The 16,497-nt window shown below is 40.5% G+C and overlaps 1 long non-coding RNA gene across 2 annotated transcripts in view; it reads right to left on the bottom strand.

The window, feature by feature from the left end:
- Window positions 1–1,062: 1,062 nt before the first annotated feature.
- Window positions 1,063–16,497, bottom strand: part of LOC121664897 — a 73,339-nt gene continuing 57,904 nt past the window's right edge. The window contains exons 5-7 of one of the 2 annotated variants that reach the window (XR_006016166.1): window positions 4,933–12,958; window positions 2,444–2,518; window positions 1,063–2,119 (exon numbers count right to left, since the gene is read on the bottom strand). This is a non-coding gene — a long non-coding RNA (uncharacterized LOC121664897). Of the gene's footprint in view, window positions 2,120–2,443; window positions 2,519–4,128; window positions 12,959–16,497 lie in introns of those variants that run through there. The other variant, XR_006016167.1, reaches the window with a different exon arrangement.

The following is a 16,497-nucleotide window of genomic DNA, read 5'->3' on the forward strand; positions in this document are numbered from 1 at the left end:
AACAAGCAGAGATGCTGCACATGTAGCATGACCATGGGGTCACTGCCTGCAGCCACCTGGGCTCAGCACTGACCTGGCCTGGCTCTGGGCTTGCTGGAGCTGTCTGCTGCTGGGAGCACACAGACACAGATACTCACACTCAGGCATGAATGTATAGATAAAGCTATATTAATAATAATTTTTAAAATCCTTCTAAAGGATCAAGATTCGCACCTCACAGGTAATGAAGAACTCATTATCAGGATCAAAGCCCTTAAAGCACTCCATCACCTGTCTGGCACACAGCCTAAAATAAGTATGCTGCTGGCTGGGTTAGGTTCTGCAGAATATTAATGGCTTTCATCAAAAAAGCCTGGATTCACAACTTCCCCAGGAGTGGGCAGACACAGGTATTTCTCATTTAGCCTTTCCTTTCACAACGTCCAACAGTATTTCCCCCCAGACACAGAGATGTCGCATTCAGCAGGGCAGGCCAAGGGCAGAGCTGCTACAGCCCTGGCAGTTCCACAGAAAAACTGGTCTCAGGAGGCAGGTTTGGGAATAGGGGCACTTCATTATTTCAGCTAGATGCAGGTGGAGCTGAAGAAGGAACGGTGGGTCGCCTAGTGAAAACAGATGGATGTGGCTGGGGCACGCACTGTGTGTCCCTGCATGTCCCAGCCCAGCTCTGCTTGCTGGCACAGGGACTGCCACGGGCAAGTGGCTGAACCAACAGCAATGGTGAGGAAGAACCTGAAAAATGTCTTGTGTCTTGTTCCATTTGGCGAAGGAAATGCAGGATAAATACATCATCCCTTTTCTTCTGCAGCAGACAAGTGTCCTCTTCACAAAAGACACAAAGATACGAGCAGTGGTCTCCTAGGAGGAGCCACCACAAGGATGAGGGCAACCTGTATCCCTGGAGAGCCCAGGGAACGGTCCTGGGTGGTACCTGTGGGTGCTTGTACCTACCTGGGTGTGCAGTCAGAGCACACTCCCCAGTCTCCTTAGAAGTAATAAATGAAGGCAAAAATACCTATGTATAAATCAATTTATTCATATACTATTCATTTATTCATGTATAAAACAATATAGTATATTAATTCAGGTCCACAGTGCCAAGACAACACTCCCCCCTTCCCCTTCTGAAGCAAAAATATCACATGGTACATTTAACTTGCACTTTTAATGACAGAGCTGTACAGATTTCAGACATGTTTTAAAACCTCCAGAAAATATGCATCACGCTTGTTTGTCATGCTAGAGCCTAATGTGGTTTGAATGAGAGGAGAAATTAAGCCTGACAACTAATATATTTATTGTAATAGACAGGAAATATTAAATACAAGTATTTCTATGAGATATAAAACCTGTTGTATGCATAACAGGAGGAGGGAATGGTATAGATGAGTCAGGGATCTGTTGGTAACCCCATGGCAAATGTAGCTGTATTCTGCTGTTCCAAGGAGCCGTAATTGCAGCACACAAGCCAAAGTTCTTCACTAGAGATTCATATTTCATTAATAATATCCAGGTCTTGAAAAGGAATCTTTTTCCCAGTTTGAGAGGAAATTAGTTCCCTTGCTGTGCTCTATCACGGTGCCTCCCTGATGCATAATTTTGCATTTACTTCTCCTTCCCTCCCACACTTCAGGGTAACCAAGCAAAGGTGGGTTTGGCAGATTTTCACACTGCCTCACAAGAGGCAGATAATCATGATTAAATTCCTCACTCTCCCAGCTCTACTTCTTTTTTACATAGTTTTTCTAATCATAATTGGATCATCTGAGAATTGGAGCTCTTTTCCCCCTCTCATTTCTACTAACCAGAATCATTCTCTCTTTTCTTCTTTTTTCCTCCCCAGAGATAATCCCCTGGAGATGGGAAAGGTTTTCTGTTGTGGTTTCCACGTCCATGTAAGCTTTGAACAATGACTGCTGAGCTAGCTTTGACAGGTGTTAAAATATCTTGGAGCCGGCTGAACATTCGTATTGATTAACTAATACATGGACAGAGGTTTTTAGAACTGATTGCTTCACACTGTTTCAGAAGGAAGTGGAGAAAATATGCTACATTATCAGTTTCTTTCTCATCCATTTTCATGTACTATATTCCATGTTCATCCAGTTTAACTGCTAAGCTGTCAAAGACCAGAAAATAGTGAAGAATGTAGTTATGTGCTTATTCAGAAGATTGAATCTTGCAGTTTATTGCAGCTGTTTATTCATGATATAATTAGGCAGAAATATACAGCTTATGGAAAAGTTAATAAATTCCTGAGACAGTCCTAAATGATTGATGAATATTTTTCTACCAGTCTATCTGGTAGAAATGCCTTTTCAAAATAGAGAATCTTCAAATTTGCAATTATCAGTGTCCCTTTGCCTCATCACTACAGCTAACTAGTAATAATAAATACCACCCAAAAAGATTTATCTTGTAATCCAAATACCTGATTTTATACCTGTGTTTTATGCCTCCCTTGTGACACGGTCCTCAGTGAAAATGTTCAGTGCAGAAAAGATGCAAGATGAGACCCCTTTAGGAGACAAAGCTGAAATTAATTTATCACAAATGCTTTAACAATGAGTTACATTCACAGCTGACAAGAAGATAGTAGGGCCTGATCCTCCTACTGAAGGGTGCATCATGGTTTAAAAAGACAAAACTTAATAGCACTTAAGTAAATGCTTGTTTTGATCATAAAAAGTGAATATTAAATATTTTATTGTAGAGATACCCCACAGCTAGCCTCTCAGTTTGGATTCAGACAGACACATAAAAATTTGAGATATTTAGGTCCATTTTGCCCACAACAGTAATACATTTTTCTAAAAGCTAAAATCCTAGAATTTCCAGGCTGTTCACATGCATAGCAGTTACCAAAGCCACCTCCTTGAGAAAATGCTGCATACACACCTCTAAGAAAACACAAATCATCTGCTCTTATATGCCAGCACTTGCCACTAATATAGCAGCCAATTCCCACTTGAATTGCTAATAAAAAATGTACAGGTATTGCATGGTATAAAGAAAGAGTGTTATCACAAGGCAGAACAGATGTTGATTTTTTTTCTTCACTTTTGACATTCTAAATGCCTGTGTGTGCCCAGCAGATAGCCCAGACCAACGAAAAGACTTATTTCACCTGCACTACATCCCCAGCATGGCCCTCGCTACGTGGAGACAAATCCTCCTTTACTCGGGGAGAACTGACCTTTACCCTGTGCATGAAAACCCCTTCTGGGAGGCAGAGCTTCCTTCCATGCAAAGGTGGAACAGAGGCACTGAATTTCAACTGACTTCAGGCCTGTGCATTCCTGACTCCTCCTTCAACTGACTGCCAGGATATTTTGTGGAACAACTCTTTTCTTAAGAGTCATGATTACTAAATCCAAACTTTTTTCTATCTATTTTCCTTTAATAGTACTAATGAGTTCCCATTATGCTTTAAGTACCACTTCTAACTCAAATTATGTTTACACAGTCAAGTCATGTGTGTAATGAACTGAATAGTTCTTAAATTTAAAGAGCATTAATTAATTTTTAACTCAGAAACAATTAAAAGTAAGAATAGGCTTCTTTAAGCCCCAAGGTGTGGCTTCAGATCCCTCTTTTACCTAATTTTTATTATTTGGGTTCTCCTCTTTTCAGAGTTGATTGAAACAAAACAGTTGGGCCCCTACACAAACCTGTTGCCTCTGTTAATGAATGCATGAGTACATGAGAGTTACCAAAAAGTCAGTGTAACAAAGCATTACCTTTTTTCTTTCTTTTTTTAAAATTTTACATATTAAATAATTAAATTATGGGCTATCCACTCTTTATGACTGCACACGAATCATGACCTTTCAAGACATAATGGACACATAAGAACTTCTGCCTGGACCTCTATTGCACCTATATATGAAAGTGGGGAGGAAAATTCTGGTCCTATTTATGTTAATTTAAATCTTGAGAAATATCAATGAATTCAGTTCTATGTCTCTAGATCTCTAGATTTACATTGCCATAGCAGATTCATTTTCCCTTTTTACCAGTAAAGGGCCTAACACTGAACCTAACATGAAATTACTACCTGAGCTTCAGAGTTCTATTAAACAGAAACTTATACCAAAGCCTTAAAAAGTTAAGATAAAGGATAATGAGTGTTTGCATCATACTAAAATTTATTTTATTCACATGTATTTTTAAAAACAGCCTTCTCTTTGGAATACAAAGATTTCTCCTAGTTGTAATAGATAAAAAAGTCATGTCAAGGAAAAAAGGTGAGACAATGCCAGAAGTTCTTTGTTTTTATTTATTATACATTCAGTACACTTAGTTTTCCAGATAAGCATTAAATGCATGCACTACTTTTCAGAAAACCTTCACTTATTTTTCATTAGTTGAAGTTATGATGCTCTTAGCACAATTTGTGGTAATTTTGTTAAGACAAAGCTTCACTGCATTACCCTGTAGGTCTCTTGTCAAGTCTGAGGAGCTATTTGCACAATTTCACGTAGAATTTTCAAAAATAGAAAATTAATATATTTTCCACTTTCAGGGAAACAATACAAGTCAAAGGGAAAAAAAAGTAACTAAGAAAGCTAAACCTACTCAGGGTGTAGCAGGGAAGTGGTGAAATCACTATTCCTGGAAGTGTTCTAAAAGCATATGGATGTGGCACTTGGGGATAGTTTAGTGGTGAGCTCAGTGGTGCTGGGTTAGTGGTTGGACTCAATTACCTCAGATGCCTTTTCCAGCCTATTCCAGTTCTGTGATTCTGTGATCCTGCTTAGCCTCCATGCGCAGATAATTAATCATACAGTGTGGCCTGACCTCTGCACAGAGCACCCAGGACAGCAAGATCCTTGCAATCTGGAGCATCCCCAGCAGCAGGAAGGAGGGAGGGGGATGGTAACACATTCCAGACACCCATACCTTCCAGAACCTTCTCCTTCCCTGACTCACCTTTCAAGAAGTGTTGTGGCCAGCTGCCCTATTGGACTTATCAGGATGACACTGCTTGCACTGACATCCAAACCAGGTTCCAGCCATCCCTTTGACACTGGATTGGACCTCCTGCTCACTGCACACTTCAGCATTCCCTCACCCATGGCTTGAAAGTGCAAACCAGAACCCACAAGAACATTTCCACTGAAGTCCTGTAATGGGAATAAGAGATGTTAAAGTAGACTAGTATTTCACACCTTACTGAGCTGATAACTATGCAGATAATTTACTATAGAAATATCTTTATCTTACTAACGAACAATTAGATTGGTGAAGTTCATTTCTCACTTTTAAAAAATGTTCTCTCTTCAAACTGCTCGTCTGAGATGGCCTACATTTGCACATTGCATTATTAGCAAAATGACTGTGATCATTTTAATTTAACAAATGGAAATGCACAAACACCTGCCTTCGTGCTAATGAGCTTGGCCTTTGGAACTCATGGTGAATGGCTGCAGGTTATTAGACAAGCCCAGCAAAACAGTGGCTGCAGCTTCCATTTGCAGGTCTGTTACTCACTGAACTTATCTCATTTTCCCAATTGGGTCCAATTACAACAGTGATGATAAATAACCTTCCATTGCTGGTACATTTAATTCTCTGGAAAAGTAGCTGGGAAATGGGTCTGGGGTACTTACATGAATAGGAAAGAGTGTGTTGTGCACCTTGGGGGTTGAGGGTGTACAAGCAAGAGAAACAGTTTTATAAATTTACTAAAAAACTTCCAGTGGGCAATTTAAAGGTGAGATTATGAGTAGTATAAGATTCTGTAAGTCTTTACATCATTCTCTGCATATTAAAATTGAAGTTTTTCTTAATAAGAAAGCCTGGAAATGTTTATTTTCTTGTGCATCTCTCTTTGTCCCCAGATAGGTTTCCCTTCAGTCATATCATCATAAACCTTTGCCTTGTAGATGACAGCTCCTTGCCTCACAACACTTCAAATCAAGATTACCTGACCTTAAGGAGAAGAAAAACCTTGATTTTTGGTCTTCTTTTCTACAACATATTTTTTATTTCAGCCCCCCCAATATCACCTCTTCTTTTTTTTTAAGAAAAATATTCTATTCCATTCTTTCATACTTTATCCTAGGGAAATCAGCTTCTTTATCTCAGACTAAAGTGATACTTCAGGCAAATCACTCACACTGGAGCGGAGCTGTCCTAGGCCCCTGGCTGCTGCTCAACACCAGGTGCTGTCATCTTGTAACTCAATATTATCAAAAAGCCAGTTTTCACTAGACTGTCCTGGTATTTCAGCATAGAAAGACAGAAAGACAGAAAGACAGAAAGACAGAAAGACAGAAAGACAGAAAGAAAGAAAGAAAGAAAGAAAGAAAGGTTATTTCTCATAGCCAGAGCTTTCTGCTCCCTGAACTATTTTGTTGATGTTCATTTTGTATTTCTATACATTCCCCCTGAGCACTGAACTGGAAAATAAAACTGAAGCTATTATTCCTCTCTATAAAAATAAAAATCTCACATGCTGAGCACTCATCCGGCCTTCATAACACTCCTTTGGTTTTTCCACATTGTGTGACTGGATGCAAGAAAATAGCTCAATTATCTATTGGACATGGGCACTAATGAGGCCCAGGTCACTCTGAGCTAATTAGAGGCAGCCCAGTTTTTTAATGATTGCAGTCTTAATATAGCTAAGAACCAGGATGGCAGCAAAATTAGTTGGTGCCACTCTTTCTATGCTTCCCATTTTGCCCATTCTGGCATGTAAATTCTTCCTTATTGTTACTCATGGCTGACTGCCCCACTAATGAATGTGATTTCTCCAGTCAGATGTTTATGAAAATGTCGTGCCACTCCATGCAAGATGCAGTCACTGAAATGACCCTCCTTCAGAGCAAAATTGTTCAGTCCCAGGGATTCACAAACAGAAAGACTAGTAGGAAACTGAATCAGTTGTGATACTCCAAATTTTCCTAGTCACACAGAGCTCCTTGGATAATTGTTGTTGTGTCCTGTTTGATTTTTCTTGTAACTCCTGGAGCAATGCAATTAGTGGCGATATGAACATTAATTGACCTAACCACTGAATCAGAAAGGCAATCCCTGGAGAAGGACTGCAAGAGTGACAACCCTGGAGGAAAAACCCTGACGTTTCTAGTTAGTGTTTCCACAAGCAGGTAAGCAAATGAATAGAAATTGGACTGCGTCACCACGTGTAAATGTCCCATTAACAAGCCCTGGGGAAATATTTTCTAGGAGCATCAGCAAGTGTGTGTTACGGGGCAAACAAGCTGCCATTCTAGGGAATTGATGGTTTTCATGCATAGTCAGGAAGATCCTTGTTTATGCACTGCCAGGCTGTGTCCCATTCCCAGCTGGGAAACACAGCTGACAACCATTCTGCTCCAGAGAAAAATGCTATTTCAGAGCTCAGTCCAACACACTGAGGGACATCTACCTGCTCAGATTTAACCTATTGTATGTGGAAAGAAAACTCACTATTTTCACAAAAACTCTATTAAAATATCATGGGATTACATCACCGTATCATAGAATCATAGAATGGTTTGGGTTGGAAGGGACGTTGAAGATTATCTAGTACCAATGCCCTTTCCATGGGCAAAGACACCTTCCCCTAGACTGTGGTTTCCTAGCTGGCAACATAAACCATTTCAAGTTTTAATGCTCCGTAAAGTACAGTTAATTATCATGGTGCAAATTTTTTTAGGGAGTTCAGTCCTTTTAGGTCTCATTTGTGGTTTTGTTCAGACCCCTCCACACAGTTTCAGCTCCCGAGGCAGCCTGTCCCAAACAGCAGCTCCTTCCACAGTCCCTGGTTATCTTATCTCAGCTCTCAGCCTGAGAACCTCCCATAACCAATTCCTGGATGGGTCTGAACAAAGGCCAGATGTGCAAATGTCCTGTCAGGGAGGACAACTGTGCTCACCCAGATCTTCACAGCTCTTACACACCTTCACTACAGGAAGCTTGGTCAGCTTTACCTGTCACTCCTTATAAAATCTTTTAAGCATTTGAGACCACCTTCATTGCCACACTGGCAATGCAGGGAATTTTTGTGGTCTAATATCTATCCTGTCTTGTAATTAGGCAATTTGGAGGACTGGACATTCCCACCACCGCCATCCAGATGGATTATGAGGGATTTGGAAGTGTGAGGTTCAAACCAACCCATCCTTGCCATCCTCTGCATCCGTGGCAGGCAGCAGAGGACTGGGACAATCTGTTATGGCCCCCCTACACAGCTCCAGGGCTACTGCTTGGTCTATCTGGAGGGGTGTGTGGGGCTCTTACAAGGCCCTGCTGGCTGCCAGAAACTCTCCACCGTGCCAGAGGGGCTGGCATGTCCTTCCCACTGCCACCTGCCTGGTGCAGAGCCCTTCTCATGCTGCTGACAGGCCCCAGAGGAAGGGGTGGTCTGAAGGCAGCCAGGGTTTTTCTCCCCCTCACCAGTGACAGGGACAGGAGGCCAAGGGGCTCAGGGAGCTCTGCCTGGCAGACCTCTCTACCCTCAGACTGTGGGGGAGCATCAGAGCAGATGCTCTTCCCTCAGCAACTTTGCCATTGCCCTGCCCTTTCTATACCTGAAATACAACTCCTGCCTGTCACAAATTTTTACATTGGATGTTCACACCATCAACGTTAGGCACCTACTTTAGCTGGCTAATTTAAGAGCTTGAGTCCATCTCATTGGGAACTAACAACAAGTTGTAATTAAATGACGTTTTCTATGCTATATTAAACTCTTTCAGTCAAAAAATATCTCATTGAAAAATCAGGAAATAAGTCCCCAGGGCTATCATTATCCATCTGCTTTCCTATCAAGTTTAGGCAACTGAAAATTTTAAAATAAATTTATACAGGATGCCTCCTTCTCTCATGTTGTTCATGATATGGACCAAGCTATCTTTCATGTCACCTTCTTGGAGAACATAAGTAACAGAGATATTATTTTGCAGCAGAGTGCCCCCAGCCAGCCATGAAGGCAGCAATCTCCCACATTCCCAGGTGGCCTTTGACTATTTACAACCTAACACTGAGCTGCTCCTCAGCATTTTACAGATTCATAAAGGAGGGAAGATGGTTACATCAACTTTGAACAGGCAGATGAGAAAATAGTTGACAGAGGATGTTCAACTGAAATAAACAGAAACAAATCAGTTTGGAAAGTCTGAGAGATCAAAGTGGGGAGGCTCAGTTTTGGGGAGACCAGTAGGAAGGTGAGGGGTTTTCTATCATCTAGATAGATTTTCACATGACCATGACATCCTTTTCTTAATTGCAAGCAGGGCAGAACTTGAGTTGGAATGACGAGTTCTACTCACACAGGAATGCATGAAGCACCCCAACACTGCTTAGGAAGAAGCTGAGAGGCTGGGGAGGGAGCAAGTTAACAGATTTTAGGCAGTTTAGGAACAGATTAAATCATCCAAATGGTCACAGTGTCTCTCTGCATTGTGTACACAGGCAAGCCCCCATGGCAGCTGGCCAGGTTGGCTGCCTAAAGCTGGGAAGTAGGAATATTCCCTCACAGGAGCAGCCCAAAGCTCATCAGTAAGAAAGAAACCACCACCCTGGGAGCGGAGCAGGAGGTTTGCAGGAGCAAACTCAAAGGACTGAAGGAACCATAAGTGGGTCACTGACATCTGAGCACAAAACTGCTAAGCCTGAAAATGCTTCCATTTGTTCAGTGCAAAGCACAGCGGAGTCCAGATGTTTAAATTCAATTCTTTAGACAATGAAGATGACAGCAGCTAGAATCCCAAAAAGTTTCTTTCATCTTTCAACATGATACATGGATATGTTTCAGAAAAACTTCTAAGAAAAAAAGGAACTCTGCCTCATTCCTATTATGCTTTATGGTTACACATCCTCGCTCACCTCCCAGCAGCAGCTGCCTCTTGGAGCCGCATTGTAGCAGGCTTTCCATGGTACAGCTTAGGGCAGTGGGTGATCATTAATCTTTGTGCTTCAGTTACTTAGTCCTTAGTCCAAATTTAAGCCAATAGAGACCATTTGTTTCATGCAGGTATATCAAAATTAAGATTTGAATGGCACCCACTTGACATTATTAAACTACAAGTTTTCCCATTTAGCTTCAAACACAACCAGGAATGTAAGTTATAAATAGACACTTAAATGTTCCTATCAACTGCTGTTAATCAAAAATCATGAAAGGTAAGTTTTACCTCTGGGTTCAGGATGGAAAAGCCTTCCAGTTATTTGAAAGATATGCCGTTGCCACATATCTTCCCCACCTCTTTGCTGTATGCCTCTCCACGGGGTGTGCAGTGACATGAGAGCCTGCAGAAACTGCTAAACTTCCCCTGCACAACTTTCTGGCCTTAATTGCAGCCTATAAAGAGTTGGAGCTGCTGCCACCTATAGACAAGCATCAAACACAAACATGGGTTTGCTGCTGGAAAATGGAAGTGCAAACTGACACAAAGTTGCTAATATTCCCCTGTAAATGTACTGTTCACCCCACCACTATTAATGCCAAGCTTTGTGCTAATGTGCCACATTAAACGTTTATGGCACAAGACAGAATCTGCAGAAAACATCCAGTACTTCTTGTACTGGTCCTTCTGTTGTCAGAGCTAATGGAGAATAACCCCCAAATTTCAGTAACATATTGGTTACTATGCTCAGCATGTTTAACCCATAAAGAAAATTAATTACTATGTTTAGCTCTGTCAAATAACCAAGTATGGATTAACCTTTGATTTAGATTTTAACATGCCTGAATCTTGTTGTCTAAGGACTTGGAAGGACAGCGCAACATTTTTTGATTGACTCACAGTAGCTGTACATAGATTATTTAAAAGTACATTACAGTCTCTCAGGAAAAAAAAAAAGCCTCTAGTGTTGTAAAATACTGCAACAATCCTGTCCTTTTTTCCTTGCATATTATACCTGTGTAATCTAAACAAGTGCAGAATGGAGCCATTTACAAGATGAAATAAACACAATTCTCAATATTATTGCAAGACAACAGTAGAATAAATTTCACTGTAATTTCCACTGCTGTTGTTTCTGGAATGCAAAAAAGTGATAAATGAGTATCTATCTCATATAAATCATTGTAGGATATCTGGAATCACTAAATCTAACATTGTTAAGAAGAATATTTCTAAGTTTTATTTTCCTTTTCACTACATATTAGGGAGTTGGAAGGTCAAAATTCTCAATGATTATTTATCTTGTTTCCTAACAGATGCTCAGTATCTAATATGCCTTCCAGGTTCTTGGGTTCAGGGGGCACTGTAATATCTGTAAAAATAAAATCTGAGATAGCTCAAGCAGAGCATCCAAAATCCCAAACTTCACAAACCACAGGCCATGTTTACAAAAAAGGTCCTCCTCCTTTGCCACAGAACACAGAACTGGCAGAGAGTGTGACATGTTTGCTGAGACAGGCATACACCTCACACAGCTGAGTTAGTTTCTCAGATCTGCTGAAAAGAGTAGATCTTAAAAAATAACAATAATAATTGTGAGAGATGAAAAGATAACTTTAAACATGCTGTAGACAAGATTTCTTTGTCGCAAATTTAAAGGTTCAGGAAATCACATTCTCCCAAGCTCTTTGAAGAACACTGAAAAGGAAAGGAAACCAGGAATTGTTTCATCTTCCAGTCCTTCTGAAATGGAGATGTGCTTGGCCATGAATAGCTCCACTTTCCCTCTATTGCTGGAAATATTGCTAGCCTGTGACTTATTCTGGAAGAGCAATGCAGGACCATCCTGACAATGTTCTTAAGAGCTAATTTTGTCTGTGCTTCAAACAATAAGAACACTGTTGGTCGGTCTGTGTGAAGAAACTAAAGGAGTTGGAAAATAGGGAAAAACAGTTCCTCAGAGACCACATGGCAAGGAGTAAAATACTTATAAACCAAAAGGCAAAATGGTGAAAGGAGTCCCCCAGTCTCAGGAGTGCCAGATGTGCTCTATTCCCTCTCCAGGTAAAATATGTTTTCCCTGTATGGCTTTCTGCCTGTCCTACTCTGCTCCTGTGAGGATCTGCTCCTCCCCAGGGGCATCTCTGTCCCACTAAAACACTGGCACCCCAGGGACTGCGACAACTGGCCCAAAGCCAGTCCCAAAGCCACCTCCCACACCATGGCCATGCTCATCCCAAACCCATGACTTTGCAGTGCATTTCCATGCAAATGCCTTTATTTTGGGAAGTTCCAGAAGTATATTAAAAATTACACTGAGCTTCAGCAAATGCATAAAATTGTTCATCAAAGAACACTAAATTGTTTCAGTAGCTAGAACTTTCTATAAACATGCATCTAGTTTCTTTTGGGTTAAATGATGCATTTTCCTCTGTTATGACAGAGATAATTCCTTTATCAATACACTGAGCACACATACAAGTCTGAGTCATTAACAGCGCCACATGTTCAGTTTGTACAAACTCAATTTGTCTTAAAAGCTATATTCAGATATTTCCCAGCACCTCCACTTAAATGCAATACTGGGACATCATCTTCAGAATTTTTGGGTTTGGCATTTTAGGGACGTAGCTGCCCACCTCATTCATTTAGTATTTTATTAAGTGTCAGTCATGTTCTCAAACTCCTCCTTACTTCAGCTGACAACAGTTGATATCCATTTTTTTGGGACTCCACAACATTAATAAAATATAACATATTTGTTACCAGAACACACCTGGCACATTCTAGTGTATTTCTAAAAGTCTTCTTGCTGCAAGCCAATAAAAATTGGCTTGAAAAATCTCTTCAATGCCTGTTAATTTGTGTGCAGGTTTTCTGCTCTAATATATCTAGCAAGTTTGGGTAGGCTTTGAAAGTTGAAGTTTTGAACATCCATCAGCTCAAAACATTTGATGATCTTCTTGATACAATCTTTGATGTGTTCACCATGGGAACCAAAAGAAGAATATGTAGCTGAGCTTCCTATTTATGAAGGCAGGATACCAGAAAATTTTCCAGTTGTGGGTTTCAATCCTTTATTCTTCCTTCAGTCTAGGCTCCTGTTGATTTAAAAAGCAGTTTCAGTTCTTTAGAGAGCAGAAAATGATGATGTAATTGTGCAATACATTATTTAACTGCAAAGCCACTAGCACTGGACAAACACAGTCAAAACAAATCTAGAAAATAATTAAATGAACACAGTTTTTTCTTTTACAGAATAATTTTTATACTATTTATCTCATAATAATAGATAATTGTACTGATAACACTGGGATTATGCGCAGTTTGTTTGTTTGATTTGATTATGTGCAGAATTGTAGCTAAAAACAGCAAGTGGTTTTGACATGGCGTGTTTGTTGGTCCGATGCTGGTCAGCACTGGTATGCCACGACCTTCCTAGAGAGAGCATCCTGCAAAGAGCAACTCCTCCAGGGGCGATGGCAGGCCTCCCTGGGCAGCACGGGATTTCAGCAAGTGTAGCAACTTCTCTGCTACAAGTGATTCCAGCTCTTGTGATTCAGCTTTGTGAAATCACCCAAGGCGAACTCGGGAACAGAGAGACAGGAGCCTCATTTGGTAACTCCACAGAGGTAGCTTTTATTGTCCAGCAGCCCCTGTGGAGGGAAAGGCAGAGACAAAGACTCCCTAACTGAGGCAGAAACAGGGGCTTTTTATGGGAAAGGCAGGGGGTGGAGTAGAAACCAGCTAGCCAACTGGGTACAGGCTATCACCACATAGAAACAAGGCATGCTGGGGGTGGTTCACTTTGTCACCATGGCCCGAGGAAGGTTGCTTATCTCTGGTAGTCTTTTTACACTTAGGCCTCTCTCCTCTAAGGGAGCGCAGAGGACTCTTGTGCCAAGGGCTCACAGCCCTCCACAGGTTAGGATTAATTAGAAAGAATTTTATGTTCCAGGGAATGGTATCCTGCCTGCTCCAGGCCTTTGTCTGCAAACAGAAACAACCCCGCAAAAAAATCAGTTCTTGCTCAGGAGAAAAGAGGCATGTCCCTAGGGAGAACATGGAGAGAGCAACGTATTGATGGAACTACCTCCTAAAGTAATAGTGGAGCACAGGGAGGAGCAAAGATCATGACAGAGAAGAGATAACAAAGAGGGAATAATTTCCTGAGGATAAGAGAGCTGTTTAGATTAGACAAAGTCAAAGAACAATATTTGCAGTTAGAAAGCCCGTCAACTTGAAAGGGAAAAAAAACAAACTGCAGGCTTAATTATACATAGAATTCTCAAATAAAGCAGTTACAGATAAAGTGTATTAAATAAAAATACACAACAAATTCTTCCTCAACTTCTGCTATTACTGGGCCACATGCTGTTTTTAAAAGCACTGAACATCCCTACCTTTCACTGCACAAATGATACCTTTGCAGGAAAAGCAGGATTAAATAGCTGCCATCCAGCAGGTACAGTGGGTCCTTCTGTCATAGGGTTAAAGCATATTGGCAAAACGAGAGTGGTTAGGAGAGATTCAGGTTGATGCACAGCAATGTGAATTCCATTTTATTAATCCCAGAGCTCAGTCCTGGGAGCTGCTGTCACAACGGGAGGAAAATGCAGTAAGAAAACTGAATGGGACTAGGGACCTGTGATTACATGAGAAAATAAAACAAGTTCCCCTTGTATGATTTATCAGCACAGCTACTGAGCAGCCATTTCTAGCAACTTTAGCACAAACTGCTTAATACTGGATGTTTTTCTCAAATGTCCAGTGGCTGAAGGCCATTCTCCTGCGGGAGAATCCTAGGGTTCAGCACAGGAACGAAAATGCACTTCTGTGCCTTGGGATTGCACAGAACTGTGGGAAATACAGTTCATCTAGCCTTGGGCATGTTACAGTTGTTTAAAAATGTCACCTGGCTCCTGCAAACTTAGCTCTGCGTGATGTTCCCAACACCGTGAGTACAATGTGATATTTTCTTCATGGGCAAGATGTGACTTGTTCAAACTGTGCCTAAAATTTCACACATAGATAATGAAACAATCAAATAACGGCCTCTGGAATATCTTTGTAAATGAGGGGGTTTTTGTTGTTTTCTCGGTTGGTTGTTTTCCCAGATATATTTTCATGTTAATTCACATCAGTGAGGAGCACCTTGAATCAGAGCCACTGACATCTCTGTGCTCCCAGTTTGGCAAGTTAGAGAAAATGTTTCAGTGCCTTAGCCCTTAAATTTTTTCTATTTTCTTAGAGTGCAATTGCATCTAATTGTACATTTTGAGCAAATACACATAATCACATCATTATGACATGTAATTACCTTATTGTGTTGTGTAATTAAGTAAATCACACAAGAAATTGTGCAGAACTTTCATAAGTTTTCCAAAAAAGAAGTTAATCTTTTCTGCAACTGACAGAAGAAGCCATTTTCACTTCTAATGATCATAATCAATTTAGCCTTTTCTACCCTAATTAGCGGGCACTTTGCAGGCATGTGCAGAATATGCACATTCAAGCAAAGTGCTGGGTGATGACATTTGTGACTTTCATGTGTATTTGCTATGTGAAGAGACAAACATCCTTATGTAGAATTTAATGACCAGTTGCTACAGAAAATGCAATATCAGGAGCATTCATGTATATATTAAACGTCTTCTGTTGGTAACCTTAAAAATCCACTATAATAGTTAGTTCTATCAGTATTGTTCAAAGCATATTATTACCTGTTAATGCTCATACATGCATTTCATCACAGAGCACAGCTTAGGAGCTGTCCTTTGACAGAAAGAGACTTTCCTTTGGAAAGGGAATTTATTTATTATCATAGCTGATTTTTGTTACTGTCACAGGAAAAGTCTGTGTATTACCCAATTATATATTTGCATTTTATATACACCCAAGAAAAGAGTTAAGAACTTAATATTGGCAAATACAAAAACGCACAAGTCCCTTTAACATCACATAGTCAAGCAACACAGGACTAAAGAAAAACAAGTGACTGCTGAGATTTAAATGAGATTCTTGAGACACATAAAAGGCTTTTCCCAAGTTTTTGGTTGCATTTTTCCTCCCTGGCATACAACACAGTCATGCCCAGTATGCCAGATTAGGGACTGTCTGCAGACATCCCTATGAGAGGTTTACCCACCTCCCTTAGAAACTGTTCAGTGCCATCAAGGCAAGCTCTGCAAAGCAGTAATGGTTTCTCAACAGGGTTTTCTACACAAATATAGGAAGATCATGGGTAAAGATGACACAAACACACCTTTTAGTCACAACTTTCCAGCTCACCCTGTTGATATTGACTGATTTTAGGAACAGCTGATTTATATCCAGGAGTTGGAAGCTTTATACTCTATATTCTTTATACTCTTCATGTTTCCCGATGGCAACAAAACCCCAAACTGCCCAGAAATAAACTGAATGCACATGCTTAGGAGCTACTGTCTCCAAACAGCCTGTTTCATTTAGCAAATATTTTGAGAAGTAAGGTCAACATAGATTGAGCATTGAAGAAGTGCTTTAGAGGATGCAGTAAACAGAGGAGAGATACACACAGAACATTCGACAGAGCAAATATGTGACAGATAACATTTGACAAATACAAAGCACTTTTCAAGGCATAAAAACCAGATTTTGT

Source organism: Corvus kubaryi, unplaced genomic scaffold, assembly GCF_017639235.1.
Source record: "Corvus kubaryi isolate FWS band 111438036 unplaced genomic scaffold, C.kubaryi_AGA036_p1.0 130, whole genome shotgun sequence".
NCBI classification, from domain to species: domain Eukaryota; kingdom Metazoa; phylum Chordata; class Aves; order Passeriformes; family Corvidae; genus Corvus; species Corvus kubaryi.